The following is a 15361-nucleotide window of genomic DNA, read 5'->3' as shown; positions in this document are numbered from 1 at the left end:
GGAAATATGACATTTTTTAACGGAACACAAATTATTCAACTCAAAATACCATTCTTTATTCTAAAGTTGTCATTCTTACCTTCTGAGTGTTAAACATGATAATGATGAACAATGCTTAGTTTCTTATTGTCCTTACCGGCCAAGTAAAAAGGCAGGGACCCAGTCAATCCCCCTCAAAATCCTACATGTTAGAATAATAAACACAGAATAAGTCTACCACACACGCATGGGGGCGGGGAGGTGGAGACAGGCATAGGCAGGAAATAAAGGACTGAAAACTAGCAGGTTCAAAAGTAAACAGATACTAACATACTATGTGCACATTTAACAGTGACATGTAATCTTAGAGACCAATCCAGCAAACAAAATAAAGCAATGCAAATCCCTATCTTTTTCAGAAAAGATTACAAGCACTGAGGCAGTGGGATAAAATAGGGAAAATTTAAAAAAAATAAAAAAAGAATTACAAATTTGAATTTTAAAATGAAAGCCAAGCTCATAATTTTTAACAATAAGAAGAAGAGGATTTAAACAGAATCATTAATTTACCTTCTTCTAAAAAGGCAGTAAAGAGAAGACTGTTAAAAGCATGTACTCTAGAGGCAGCCCGCCAGAATCTCAGCTCTGGGCTGGCATGTGACTTTTACCCTCTGTTTCAGTTCCTTCAAAGTTGTGGTGAGGATTAAATGAGTTAAGAGACATAAAGTGCTTCGAACAGCATCTGGCACTTAGTAAGTGCTTCAAAAGTACTATCATACACGAACCCACCCACAAGTGGGATGGCACAAGCCCCAGGACCCGGACTCACCCATCGGTGGGGGGCCCCAGCCCTACACATAAGCAAGCCAACATCAGCTTCAGAACACCTAGAACCCCACAGCCAGCTATGTCAGGAATGGCCCGACCTCTACCTGAGGGCAGACACCAGCTCCAGGACCCTCAAGGCCCAGCAATCAGAGAACCTGGGACGTGGCTCCATCCACCAGCAGGCCAGCATTAGTCCCAGGAGCCTCTGGGCCCAACTCTACCCATCTGCAGGCTGACCCAAGTTCCAACAAACCTTGGACCCCCGAGGCAGCCATCCTGCAATGTAGCCTCACTCACCAGTGGGCGAACAGCAGCTCTGGAGCACCTCAGACCCCACAGCTAGCCGTATTAGGAACCAGCCCCACCCAGCAGCAAGCCAACTCAGGATCTAGGACGTCCGGACCCACATCCACCTCAGAACCCAGCTCCACCCACCAGGGAATTAGCACTAGCCCTGGGACCCCCCCCCCCCCAGGACCCCATAGCCAGCCACCTCATGAACCAGCCCCACCAACAAGTCTAGAGGCCAGCCATGCCTATCAGACCACCAAGGGAGCCCACCAGAACAGAAGAACCCACCCAGCCCAAAGCATATAGCTCTGGTGACTAAAGGGGAGGGCACTGCTGGGACACAAAGCATGTCTCCTACAAAGGGCCACTTCTCCAAGTTCAGGAAATGTAACCAACCTACCGGATACATAGAAATAAAAATAGCAAATTAGGCAAAATAAGGTGACAGTAGAATATGTTCTAAATAAAGGACGAAAATAAAACTTCAGAAAAACTAAGTGAAATGAAGATAAGTAATCGACCCAATAAAGAGTTCAAAGTAATGATCATAAAAATGATCAAATACCTTGGGAGAAGACTGCATGAACAGAATGAGAAGTTAGAATTTTTTAACAAAGAGTTGCAAAATACAAAGAACCCAAGAGTGAGCCAGAAAGAAATAGAAAATAACAAACTAATTACCAGTAATGAACTTGAATCAGTAATCACAAAATTCCCAACAAACAGAAGTCCAGGACCAGGTGAATTCTACTAAAAGTTTAGGGACAAGTTAACATCTGTCCTTCTCAAACTATTCCAAAAATTGCAGAGGAAGGAATGCTTCCGAACTCATTCCACAAGGCCAGCATCACCCTAATATCAAAACTAGATAAAAGCATCACAATAAAAGGATTTACAGGCTAACATCCCTGATGAACACAGACGCAAAATCCTCAACAAAACATCAGCAAACCAAATTCAACAATACGTTAAAAGAATCATACACCATGATCATTGGGATTTATTCTAGAGATGGAAGGATGGTTCATTATCTGCAAGTCAATCAACATGATACATCACATTAACAAATTAAAGAATAAAGATCATATGATCATTTCAACAGACATTGGCAAAGCTTTTGACAAAATTCAACGTCCATTTATGATTAAAAGAAAAAACTCAACAAAATGAGTATAAAGGAAACATACCTCAATATAGCAAAGACCACATATGACAAGCCCATAACCAATATCAAACTCCACAGTGAAAAGCTGAAAGCATTTTCTCTAGGATCAGGAACAATACAAGGATGCTTACTCTCAACACTTTTATTCACTGCAGTATTGGAAATTTTATTCAACATAGTATTGAAAGTTCTAGACACAGCAATCAGATAATAAAAACAAAAGGAATCCAAGTTGGAAAGGAAAAAATAAATCTCTCACTGTTTGCAGATGACAGGATACCATACATAAAAAATACAAAAAATGCTACCAAAGAACTACTAGAAATCATCAATGAATTTAGCAAGGTTTTAGGATACAAAATTAATATACAGAAATGTGTTGCATTTCTACACACTAACAACAAACTATCAGAAAGAAAAATTAAGTAATAATTTAATCCCATCTATAATCACATCAAAAAGAATAAAATACCTAGGAATCAATCTAAGGAGGTAAAAGACCTGGACTCAGAAAACTATATAAGACACTGATAAGAGAAACTAAAGACAACACAAACAGATGGAAACATCGATTGGAAGAAATAATGCTGTTAAAACGACCATACTATCCAGAGCAATCTACAGATTCTATGCAATCCCTAGCAAAATACCAATGGCATTTTTCACAGAACTAGAACAAATAATTTTAATATTTGCATGGAAACACAAAAGATCCCAAAAAGTCAAAACAATCTTGAGAAAGAACAAAGCTGGAAGTATCATGCACTCTGATTTCAAACTACACTGCAAAGCTACATTAATCAAAACAGAATGGTACTGTTACAAAATAGACACATACAATAATGGAACAAAATAGCCCAGAAATGAACTCACACTTATATGGACAATTCCTCTATAACAAAGGAGGCACAAATATATAGTGAGGAAAAGACAGCCTCTTCAATAACTGATGTTGGGAAAAGTGAGTAACTACACGTGAAAGAATCTAGCTGGACTATTCTCTCACATCATGTACAAAAATAAATTCAAAATGGATTAAAAATTTAAATTTAAGACCTAAAACCATAAAACTTCTAAAAGAATACATAGGCAGTAAGCTCTTTGAAATCAGTCTTAGTAATTTTTTTTTTTTTGGATTATCTCCTTAGGCAAGGGAAACAGAAGCAAAAATTAACAAATGGTACAACGTCAAACTAAAAACCTGCATAGTGAAAGAAACTATCAATGACATGAAAAGGCAACCTACTGAATGGGAGGAAATATTTCCAAATCATATTTCTGATAAGGGGATAATATCTAAAATATATAAATAATACATATAAAAACAAAAACAAAAAAATGATTAAAAAATGGGCAGAGGTTCTGAGTAGACATTTTTCTAAAGAAGACATACAGATCACCAGCAGGTACATGAAAAGATGTGCAACATCACCAACCACTATGGAAATGCGAATCAAAAGCACAATGAGCTTTCACTTCACACCTGTTAGAATGGCTATTAGCAAAGAGACAACAAATAACAAGTTGTTAGCAAGGACATAGGAAAAAGGGAACCCTCGTGCACTACTGGTGGGAATACAAATTGGTGCAGTCACTATGGAAAACAGTATGTATATTCATCAAAAAAATTAAAAATAAAATTACCTAAGATCCAGCAATTCCATTCCTGGGTATTTGCTTGAAGAAAACAAAAACACTAACTAGAAACGATACATGCACCTCTATATTCACCGCAGCATTACTGACAATAGGCAAGATATGGAAGCAACCAAATGCTCGTCAATAGATGAATGAATAAAGATGTGGTGTATATATATATATACAATAAAATATTACTCAGACATAAAAAAAGAATGAGATCTTGCCATTTGCGACAAAATAGATGAGCCTAGAGGATATTATGCTAGGTGAAAAGATTCAGAGAAAGACAAATACTATATGATTTCACTTATATGTGGAATTTAAAAAACAAATGAACTAACATAACAAAACACAGATACAAAGAACAAACAAGTAGTTTACAGAAGGTAGGGGGTGGGGGAAGGAAACAATTAGGTGGGGGAGATCAAGAGGTTCAAAGTGCCAGTTGCAAAAAAAAAAAAGAATCACAAGTATGTACAGTATGGGGAATACAGTCAACAACTATATAGTATTTTTGTATGGTGACATATCGTAACTAGATTTACTGTGGTGATCATGTTGAAATGTATACAAATATCGAATCACTATCTTGTGTAATAGAAACTAACAGTGTTGCAGGTCAATTATACTTCAGAAACAAACTCATAGAAAAAGAGATCAAATTGGTGGTTAACAGAGCCAGGGGATGGTGGAGGGGGAAATGGACGAAGGCAGAGGAAAGGTAGAAACTTTCAATTAAATAAGTGCTAGGGATGTAATTATATGATAAACATAATTAACACTGTTATATGTTATATATGAAAGTTAAGAGAGTAAATCCTAAGAGTTGTCATCACAAGGAAAAACATTTTTTCTAATTCTTTAATTTTGTATCTATGAGATGCTGGATGTTCATTAAACTTACTGCACTATCATTTCATGATGTATGTAAGTCAAATCATTATGCTGTACACCTTAAACTTATATAGTATAGCTGTATATCAATTATGTCTCAATAAAACTAGAAAAAAAAAGTATTGTCATTTTATTATTTAACATGAAAAAACAGTGGTAAAGTAAGGACAAGAACAGAGAATAAAAATTACAGCTAAAAGTAGTTGAGATTATACTCCCATACTGTTTTTTAAAAGTCAATCATTTTTATGTACGTAAAGTATATTAAGTTATACGTGATACTTTTAAACTTTTCAATTTACATTTTTTTAATTTAAGAAAAAAGTCAACAGGTGGAGGCACGAAATTGTTTACAAGTTTGCTTCCACGACTCAGGAATTCACTACTCAACTGAGGCCTAATTTGGGTGATGGAAAAAGCACTCACACTCAATGTTTTCACCAAAAAAACTTTCAACCCAGAGAGTATGACTCATAGCCTTTATGTTGATAAAATCCAACTAATTACTGTTGAGCAAGTCGCGCAGCTAGAAGTACACCAAGCTCCCGTGGAAAATTCACAGGTCAGGTGATGCACACGTGGTACCTGCACTCTTCCTAGTTGAAGGAGTCCCTCCAGCTCTGCTATCTCCTCCCCCGGGCCCTGGGCTTGGCTTACTCAGCATAAGGGATTCCCCTAATGCAAGTTTTCTCAGCTCACCCTGCCATTTGCCTCTTATCTCAAGTCACCTCTACACCTACGCGAATTATTAAAAGGCACTTGTTCATTGATACATCATTTTATTTCTTAGCACACAAGTTATCTACATCCTTGCTACTCAAGGGTGGTTCCTTGCCCAGCAGCACTTAGGAGCTTCTAGGAAATAAAGAATACAGCTGCCATCACAGATCTACTGACTCAAAATTTTTAAACAAGAGCTCCAAGGGATTGCTTTACACGCTAATAATATATACAGACTATATAGTAATACATAGGGACTATATTTTGTTGTACAAAGAATACAAAAGAATGACTAGGTCTAGAAATCTCAGCACAATTAGGCCCAAAGGTGTGCAAACTGCATTCTAAAGTTCCTGGCTTTAGAATTTGGTGTTGACAAGTGAAACTCCTTCCAGAAAATCATTATTCAGGAAAACAACAACACAAAAACCCACCAAAAAACCCTAAAGGATGTGAACTTTAAACATACATCATATTCCTGGAACCAAAACAACTTAACAGCAAACACTAAACAAACTGTAGGTCACTTGCAGAATCGGAAAACTGTGTTGGAGGTTTGTGTTCCTTTTTCCAGGAAAAGTAGGGGTGGGGGAGGGAAATCCACGTTCAACCTCTGCAAAGTTTCCCTCAGCTCCTGAAAGGCCCCAACTTGAACGTTCTCACAGGAAGTCGTACTCAAACAAGGGCACGTTTCCCTCCTGAAAGGGGAGAGGCTTCTGTCTCAAGTAAAGGCTGTATTTTAGAAAGTGTAGGGGATTCGGGGCCCGCCTGGCTTCCGGAAATGAACAGGGAAATCCACCAAGTAGGAAGTGGAGGACCAGGCCCGCCACCGCGCTCTGCCGTCTCCCGGCGGCCGGCCTCGCGGAGACCCCCGCCGGCGGGCGTGCAGGCGGGCTGGGGCGCAGCCTCCCGGCCCGGCCGCCCGGCACCTGGGAGCCTCGCTCCCGCCCCCCAGCCCCCACGCCGGTCCGGAAGCGCACACGGGCCGGGGGTTGGGTTCGGGGCGCGGGTCCCTGTCGGCGGCGGCGGCACCTGAGGCCTGCCCGTGAGGCGGCGGCGCGAGGGGAGGCTGGACTCCACCTGCGAGGCTGAGGGGAGACCCGGGCGGGGGCGACTGCATGTGGGGGCTGCACTGGAGGAAGGCGGAGGCGCTCAGGGGGCCGGGGCTGCTTTACGATCAGCATCGTCATCATTATCTCGTTTTACCTGTGGCGCAGAAGGGATCCCCAGCTCCTACTCTCTGAATCCTCCTCCTCCTCCTCCCCTCCTCTCTCTCTCCCTCAGTCTCTGCCGGGCGCTTGTGGTGCCGGCCGGCCCGGACCGACCAAAAAACAGAACAGGACGGGAGGGGGCGGAGGCGGCGGTGACCAGCGGCCACGTGACCACGCTCGCGCCGTAAGGGCGGCCGCCTCCTGCCGCGCGCCCTCCCCACGCTCCACCTCTAATAACCCTGCGGCTCGCGCGCCGGGGACGCTGGTGCGCAGGCGCGCGGCGCTCTCACTCTCGGGCTGGCTCTGTGGGGCCCAGCGAGGCGCGAAGCGGCGACGGAGCCTGGAGCGGCGGCGGAGCCTGGAGCGGCGGCCTACTCCGCTGCCGCCAGAGCGCATGCGCGGGAGGGCTTTCCCGCTCCCCTTTTCTTTCCCTCGCTCCCTTCCGCACCTTGTCTAGGTCATGAGGCAGCTGAAGACAGGCCTCTGCCCCCAGGACTTAGACCTTCTCACTTACCACGACCTTTCCAAAGGGTGAGACCTCCCGAAAGGCTGGCCCTCATGCCTAAGAACGTACATTTTCTTGTTGTGTGTAAGTGGCCTTCCGTTTGACATTTTTCTGTACTTGAGTAGACTTTTATTCATGCTTCAAGACCCAGCCAATATGTCACTTCCTCTGTGAAAGTACTGTTACAGGAAGATAAGGGCCAGAGGACGGCCACCTAAGTCCTGGTTGAGTCCCGTTTCCGCCCCGTCAAGTGAGGGGGTCTTTGCGCAGAAAAGAATTCAAGAGGGAGCCATGGTAGAGTAAAAGTAGATTTATTCATAGAGGTGCACACTCCATCGAGGCTGTAGGCTGTCTCAGGAGGCCAGAGAGGCCAGGAGGCGTGGAGGTGTTTAGTTTAAACACAGGCTCCACAGACAGGGCGTCTGTGAAGGCAGGAGAGGCGCAGAAGATGCACATTCTGTAGGCAGAATACAGGCCTTCTCAAAAGTTGGAGATGTGGTCTCAGAGCGTGGGGTCCTCTAGGAACAGGAGACTGGCCCTGAGGGGTGGGGGGGTGGTTAGTTTTCATGGGCTCCATAATTTCATGTGCTAACAAGCTGGAGGATTATTCCAACTACTTTGGGGAGGGGCAGGAATTCTTTGGAATTTGGCCACTAAAAAGGCCCACCTTTTAGGATCAACCTCAAAACTGTCATGGTGCCTGTGGGGGTGCCAGTTAGTACCCTAATATATCACAGTGAGCATATAATGAAGCTCAAGGTCCACTGGAAGTTGAATCTTCCACCATCTTGGGCCTCAAGGCCTTGGAGGAGTTCAATCTTCAATTGCTGTGTCATTCCTTTAATGGCTCTGCCCAACCCCCTTCCCTCCTGTGTCAGTACCCACTCTGCTTTGGGGGAACCGATAGTATTTTGTGCAGACTTACTTTAGTATAAGCCATAGAGAGATAATGTATAGCAGTTTTGTGTGTTTTGTTTTGTTTTTTACAAACCCACAGTACTGGGCTTGGATTTTATGTTTCCTCATATCCTGGGAATGTGATATCTCAGGAAATGTCCGATCACTATCAGAAGGCAGGCCATGTCTAAGCCCTGTGCCTGGCTTTCCTCCACCTCTGCTTAATCATGATTTAATACTTCCTGTAACCCTAGCACACAGGGAATGCTGGTGTTTGTTTCCCCAAAATGAAAGCCTTTGAATAGTAATGCTAATTAGAGTGGTAAATGGTTCACCTAGTTAAAAAGATTTATGGTCTTTTACTAACCTAGCTGCACAAAGATCCCAATGGAAATTGATACTGTTGAGTCCAGAAAAAGGAAACCAAGGCAGAGGAAGATCAAATTTCCAAAGGTTAGCCACCTTCAGAGGAAGATATGTATGGGAGACCTTTGTTCACAAATAGACAAACCTTCCCCTTAACACGGTGATTCCCTTACTTTCTATTGGCTGGCCCTTTTTGTTGAAGAAGCAGTAAGGTTATGTTTATACATCTGGCCAGATTTCATCAGGGAAAAGAATTAAAATAAAGAAACTTACTAACTGGTAGCTCTGGCTAGACTAGCAACAGAATCCCGGGGAAATGCTGAAATAAATGTTGATCAAGAAACAGTGTTAATGAGGGTTTCTGAGAAACGAGGAAAATCATAACCCAAGTCTCATGCATCTGCAATGTTGATAGACCCTTTTCCTCACTTAACAATGTATATACCCATGGATTGATCCCACCCAATAAGCTACTGCTTCAGATATGCTAGTAGATATCTACTACCAGTAGATACCACGACTCTAGACATCTAGTTCAAGGTTAAGACCCTATGAGAGATGGTTATTGAGTGGCCCACTATGAGCCACGCCTCCCCAGTATTCATGCTCTTATGTAATCCTCTCCCCCTGAATCTGGGCAGGACCTATCACTGTTTTAAACAATGGAACGTGGGGGAAGGAGGTCTGTGCCAGTTCCAAGCCTGGGCCTTAAGAAGGCTTTGCAGTGGCATTAAAATTTACCAGAGCCTGTACTCATGCATAAGAGAGACTATTAAGAAATCCCTCCAAATGTAATTTGGTTTAGCCGCTATAGAAAACAGTATGGAGATTCCTTAAAAAGCTAAAAATAAGAGTTACCATATGATCCAGCAATCCCACTCCTGGGCATTTATCCAGGTAAAACTAATTCAAAAAGGTACATGCACCCCAGTATTCGTAGCAGCACTGTTTACTATAGCCAAGGCATGGAAACAAGCTAAACGTCCATCAACAGGTGATTGGATAAAGAAGTTGTGGCATATATATATATATACACACACACACATATATACACATACATACACATACACATATATATACATACATACTACCCAGCCATAAAAAAGAATAAAATAATACGATTTGCAGCAACACTTCATACTAAGTGAAGTAAGTCAGACAGAGAAAGACAAACATCATATGATATCACTTATATGTTGAATCTTAAAAAAATAAAAAGGTACAAAGGAACTTATTTATGAAACAGAAAGAGACTCACAGACATAGAACACAAACTTATGATTACCAAAGGAGAAAGGGGAGAGAGATAAATTAGGAGTTTTAAGATCATCAGATGCTAACTACTATATATAAAATAGATAAACAACAAGGTCCTACAACAAGATAAATTTGGGAGTTTGAGATTTGCAATGTTAACCACTGTGTATCAAAATAGATAAAAAAATAGATTTCTTCTGTATAGCACAGGGAAATATATTCAATATCTTGTAATAACCTATGATGGAAAAGAATATGAAAAGGAAGGTATATGTATAACTGAATCACTATGCTGTACACCAAAAACTAACACAACATTGTAAATCAACTATACTTCAATAGGAAAAGAGAGAGAGAGCGAGAGAGAAAGAAATCCCCCCACCACTTTGTGTTCTGGAAAATAGCTTACAACAAAGACTATCTTCCCCATATGACTTAGATAAGACTTACTTTCTCGTAAGACTAGCAGATGATCCCTTGTTTACCTGTGACAAGGCCAAACACAGACCTTTCCTTTTTGCCTAAACCCATTGACAAGCTCAAGCACAAACCCTTCAACTTCCAGATCTTTGTCTCACGAATGATTAGATAAGAGTAGAACCCATATGTCCCCTTGAAGTGAGCTGAACACAGAGACACATCACCTGGTTTACTGAAATGTCCCCTGATTACAAAATAATCCTGAAGATCATCATCCCACCTATAACTAGTCTACTCCTCCTCATAAAAGTATGTGACAAAACCACCTGCCCAGACACTCTGACCTTCAGATCTGGGTATTCTCTTTATTGCAGCAGCCTGAATAAAGTCTATTTCCTTATTTGTTTTTTGTCTTTGACAGCAGCTTCCTGTCTCTGAATTGCTTCACAGAGAGCTGCCTGCCCAACCTTGACTGCCCCCTGCACCTTTCCATTAGAGAGAAATAAACATCTACCTTATTTAAGCCACTGAATTTTTAAAACCTCTTTTTTTAAGCTACATACCTAATACCCTACCTGATATAATATGTGAGGTGTTATATTCTGTTAGCCAAGTTTTTATGGGGAGAATCTCATGCAAGACTGTCTAGATCAATTTTAAAAACACAAATAGATAAGTTCACTTGCCCTTGGAAGGGATGGCATCAACATTTATGGGTATAGGAAGAACATCGAATGCTTTGAGACTACAAGGTCCATTTTTGTGCCATTATGCTTTTTATTGTCACCAGAGCACCCGTGTTCATAGTTGCCCTTAAAAATCTTGGAGCAGTCAGAGACATTAGGAGGCAGTATAGAATGATGTTAAGTGCATAGGACGGGGAGTAGAATTGCCCAAGTTCAAACCCAGTTTCCCTTACTCGGTAACGATGTAATCTCAACCAAGTTATTTAAACTAATTAACCTCTGTGGCGTCAGTTCCATCTGTGAGTTGAGGTTAATAATAGTTTCTAATTTATCAGGTTGTTGTGAGCATTGATTGAGATAATCCATTATTAACTAAGATATTTAGCACATGGTAACCATTCAATTAAAAATTAGGTATTATTTTTATATGTTATTTTATATCTTGGAATCTTGATCAGAAAGATACATCTGCAGTCTGTAGGAAGAACAATTATCCTAGGTAAAGCAGTAATGATTGGGATTCATTGTTTGCATGCACAAAATAGCAAATTCTGGACTTCAGACATCAAATATCAAAAGTATTTTGTTGTACTGTCCAAACATTTATGAAATATCCAGTCATATGCCTAAATGGCACATCACTAAAAGTAACATCTTAACTTTGCTACTTTGAAAGCACCATATCTTAAAACATTATGCCAATGGGAGAAAGAACTTACAGGAAGGAGATAATCCGTGTTGATTTTTAGTAGTTTTGTGGAAGGACTTTGGAGTTATGACCATGACCATGTAAAGCCGTTTCTTTGAAGCTTTTGTTCTCTGTGATAGCAATTATTTCATTGGATTACTTATTCTCGGTCAGGTACATACAGCTGGTTCCACAGTAAACACCTTTCAACAGGATTTTATGGTATCTGTATTCCATATGAGACCCTTACTTTTTTTTTTTGTTTGTTTTTTGCAGGTGCAGACTTAAAATGTGCCAAGAAAAGCCTAAATAAGCAACCTGGCTCATCCCATTGAATTCATATCCCTGTGATAATGATGTTTGTCCCATGTGTGAGGACCAGCTGGTTGAATGTCTGACCTTGCCTAGAGAGTGAGCGCCTCCCGGGCAAGAGGTATGTCTCATTCATCTCCACATCCGCAGTGTTTTAAGTGCTTAGCATCTGGCAGGTATTCAAGAAATGTCTGCAATGGATAAAAGTAAATATGTGTAATGTTATAGAAATCATCAACTTGCTACATGGTTGAACAGTGTTTTACTCATCTTATTGCAGGGTAACAAATTACCACAAATGTAGCTGCTTAGAACAACATAAATTTATAATCTCACAGCTTCTGCAGGTCCAGAGTCTGTGCGTGGTGTACCTAGGTTCTCTGCTTCCAGATCGCTCACGCATTTGCAGTCAAAATGTTGGCTGAGGCTGTGTCTCACCTGAAGGTTTGATTGGGGAAAAATCTGTTTCCAGGCTTACCTGATTGCTGGTAGAATTCAGTTCCTCGCCAAGCATATGCTTAGCATGCAGGAGATCCTAGGTTCAATCCCCAGTACCTCCATTAATTTTTTTTTTTAAAGGGCGATTCAGTTCCTTATCAGTTGAAGGACCGAGGGCCTCATTTTCTTGTCAAGTGGACCTCTCCAAAGGACAGCTCACCCCACAGCATCTTACTTCATCAAAATCAGCAAGAGAGAGTTTCCTAGCAAGATAGCCATCACAAACTTATGTAACATAATTGTGGAGGTGACGCCCTGCCACCTTGACAATATATTGTTTGTTGGAAACAGGTCACAGGTCCCTTCCACACTTAAGGGAAGGGTATTGCACAGGGCATGTACCAGGAGGCGGGTGTAACTGGGAGCTCTCCTAGAGTCTGTTCACCACTAGCAGGGCCTTGGTGTAAATAAGCAATGAGTACTTGGTCCACTCGAATGAAGAAGCTTGGTTAGGTTCACCTGCTAATTCATGAGAGTGCCCAGATACTTGCTCAAATATGTTAATGCCCCAGAGCCATGTGGTAAGAGGAAGACAGTCGTTCACAGAAGTCCTGACAGTTTGAATGGATGGCTCATAACTCATCAACAGAATATAGCTGAACCCCAAAAATCACCTGACAGTTTTTTTAGGCTGAATGCCTATTTAAAGAAGTCCCTTAAAAACAGTAACTGAAATATGAACACTAAAGGGATGCATCGCTCTATTAGCTTGGGAATTTCCAGCCAAAGTGTCTCACATGGTCCTGGGCATTCTCCAGTTGAGTCCCTCCAGGTGAACAGCCAGCCAAAAGCATCAAGCGTACACACAGGAAGACAAATGCAGGAGAGCCATCAACAATGGGAGAGGTGTTAATTAGCTATTGTTGCAACAATGCTGCATAACAAACAACTCCAACATCTCAGTGACTTACAAAAGCATTGATTTTTCTCACTCCGGGGTTGCAGGTTGGTTGTGCTTCACATACTCTCACTTGGGCTTGGTTTAGCCAAACTGGGCTAGGCTGGGCTCCAGGCTTGTTTCAGGCCTGTTCCACACATCTTCATTCTGGGACTAGCAGCTACACAGGGGATGTTCACTCTCCTCACGGCAGGTGACAGAAGACCAAGAAGAGCAAGGAGAAACTGTCAGTAACTCTTAAGGCTTTGGCTCAGGACTGGCACACTAGCACTTCTGCCCACATCTTATTGCTAAAGCAAGTCATATGGTGAGTCCAATATCAACACAATGTGGAAACACACTCTGCTTACTCTAGTGGGAGGCAGTGCAAAGTCCCATGACAGAGGATGTGGCAAGTAATTCTAATACAAGGAAAGATGAAAAATAGGGAGTGATGAGCGAATGCAAGTACAAGGTAGCCAACCTGAGGAGCCGGTGAGGTTGCCTATGACACTATCATGGGCTCCCTAATTATTGCTTTAAAGAACCAGCCACACCATCACAGAATTAACAACCCAGGCCACTCATTGGTACAACACTGTGCTCCCTCGATATGCAACCCTCTATAAAATCCAAAATCTACATTAAGGTAATATAATAAAGGTAAAGATTTTACAAGCACAAGGGCCTTAAAAATGATGGTTCCCGTGGCAAATATAACATAGCTTTTTGTGCCCATATACTATAAAGACAGAAGTCCTAACTATAAACAGTAATGGGAAATCATGCATATTCAGGGCTGAGGGTGATGAAAGAGTTATGAATTCAGTTAGAAAAATTACTTTGGGAATTTTATCTTACAGATGAAGCCTCAAGTAATGTACAGCATAATACAAATGAATGTTTAATAGGTGACTGAATAGAGTAATTTCATTCAGAAATGCTGCAATGTTGTATTCCAAATAAAAAGACACATTTCTTAGATGTATTATGGACCATGCCAATATTTTATTTCTATGTTTTTATTTCAAATTTAGGTAGTTGTCTTGAACTGATGGTTCTTCATTGGATTCTATTTCCTCATAAATGAGTTGGCCTCACGAACCTGGCAAATTGACATATTATACTTTCATTTAATTTTTAACTCACAGGTCTTCCAAAGATCGCCTGTTTTCAACTATTGTTTAAATGGATAGTTAAGATGGATTAATATGGAAAACTATACAGCTTGCCATTTAACTTGGCTTATTTGAAGAACATTAGATGTTATACTGTATATAGTCAATTAACTAGACATTATATTAATTTTAAAATAGACATAGAAACAATAGAAGTTGAAATACTATTCTACCAAAAACACTTAAAGAACGTAATGTTATTCCTTCTAATATGCTACTCCTTCCAAATTCTGTAATGTCATAATTAGTGTAACATATGTAGCCAACTCCTGATACCCTATTACCAATTTGTGGGGTTTTTTGGTGGAGAAGGTAATTAAGTTTATTTATTTATTTTTAATTAAAAAAAATAAATGGAGGTACTGGGATTTGAACCCAGGACCTTGTGCGTGCTAAGCATGTGTTCTACCACTGAGCTATATCCTCCCCCATCAGTTTGTTTATGTGTGCCTTAGGACATGAACAGATGCATTCCTGAAAAGCTGGAGTAGATTTAAATTCCATATATCAGACTATTCTTTCATTTAACTTCTATATCTTATGTTCAGATATTGAAGATACATTCGTAGGGCAAAAGACTTTAAAAGCGTGTCTACAATTTGGGTTCACAAAGGGACTGTCTAGCGATGTCTGATAGGCTGGCTTATAATTTCCTGTTTAAGGGCCCATAAAGGTACAGAAAATGAGAAAAAATGGCAGCAGTACTGTAGACTCAGAATGACAGGAATAGTTGCTAAAGTCCAGATGAAATTTCAGCTGTCTTATTGGTGATGGTGGACTGAACACATTCTTTCACTACTTGCCATATGCTCTTCCCTGTGAAACAGATGATGTCGAGGACAAGGGGGAAAAGTTGGCACTCCCCTTACTGTCTGCTTTAACCCCAGCATGCAGGTACTTTGCTGACCATAAACAAACACCAAATGAGCCAGTGGGAGCTAAAGTTCT

At 41.0% G+C, this 15361-nt stretch overlaps 1 protein-coding gene across 7 annotated transcripts in view; it reads right to left on the bottom strand.

The window, feature by feature from the left end:
• The window catches only part of TBC1D5 (TBC1 domain family member 5), a 498574-nt gene extending 491717 nt beyond the window's left edge, over window positions 1–6857 (bottom strand). For 4 of the 7 annotated variants that reach the window (XM_032488852.1, XM_032488869.1, XM_032488856.1 and 1 more), the window contains exon 1: window positions 6725–6857. The gene's annotated coding sequence lies outside the window, so the exon portion shown is untranslated. The remainder of the gene's footprint in view (window positions 1–6724) is intronic. The other 3 variants (XM_032488881.1, XM_032488844.1, XM_032488861.1) reach the window with 1 other exon arrangement.
• Between the last annotated feature and the right edge of the window lie 8504 nt (window positions 6858–15361).

The sequence above is a fragment of the Camelus ferus genome, chromosome 1 (genome assembly GCF_009834535.1).
Source record: "Camelus ferus isolate YT-003-E chromosome 1, BCGSAC_Cfer_1.0, whole genome shotgun sequence".
NCBI classification, from domain to species: domain Eukaryota; kingdom Metazoa; phylum Chordata; class Mammalia; order Artiodactyla; family Camelidae; genus Camelus; species Camelus ferus.
Note: the sequence above shows the minus strand (reverse complement) of the source record. Positions and strands in the feature narration are given on the sequence as shown.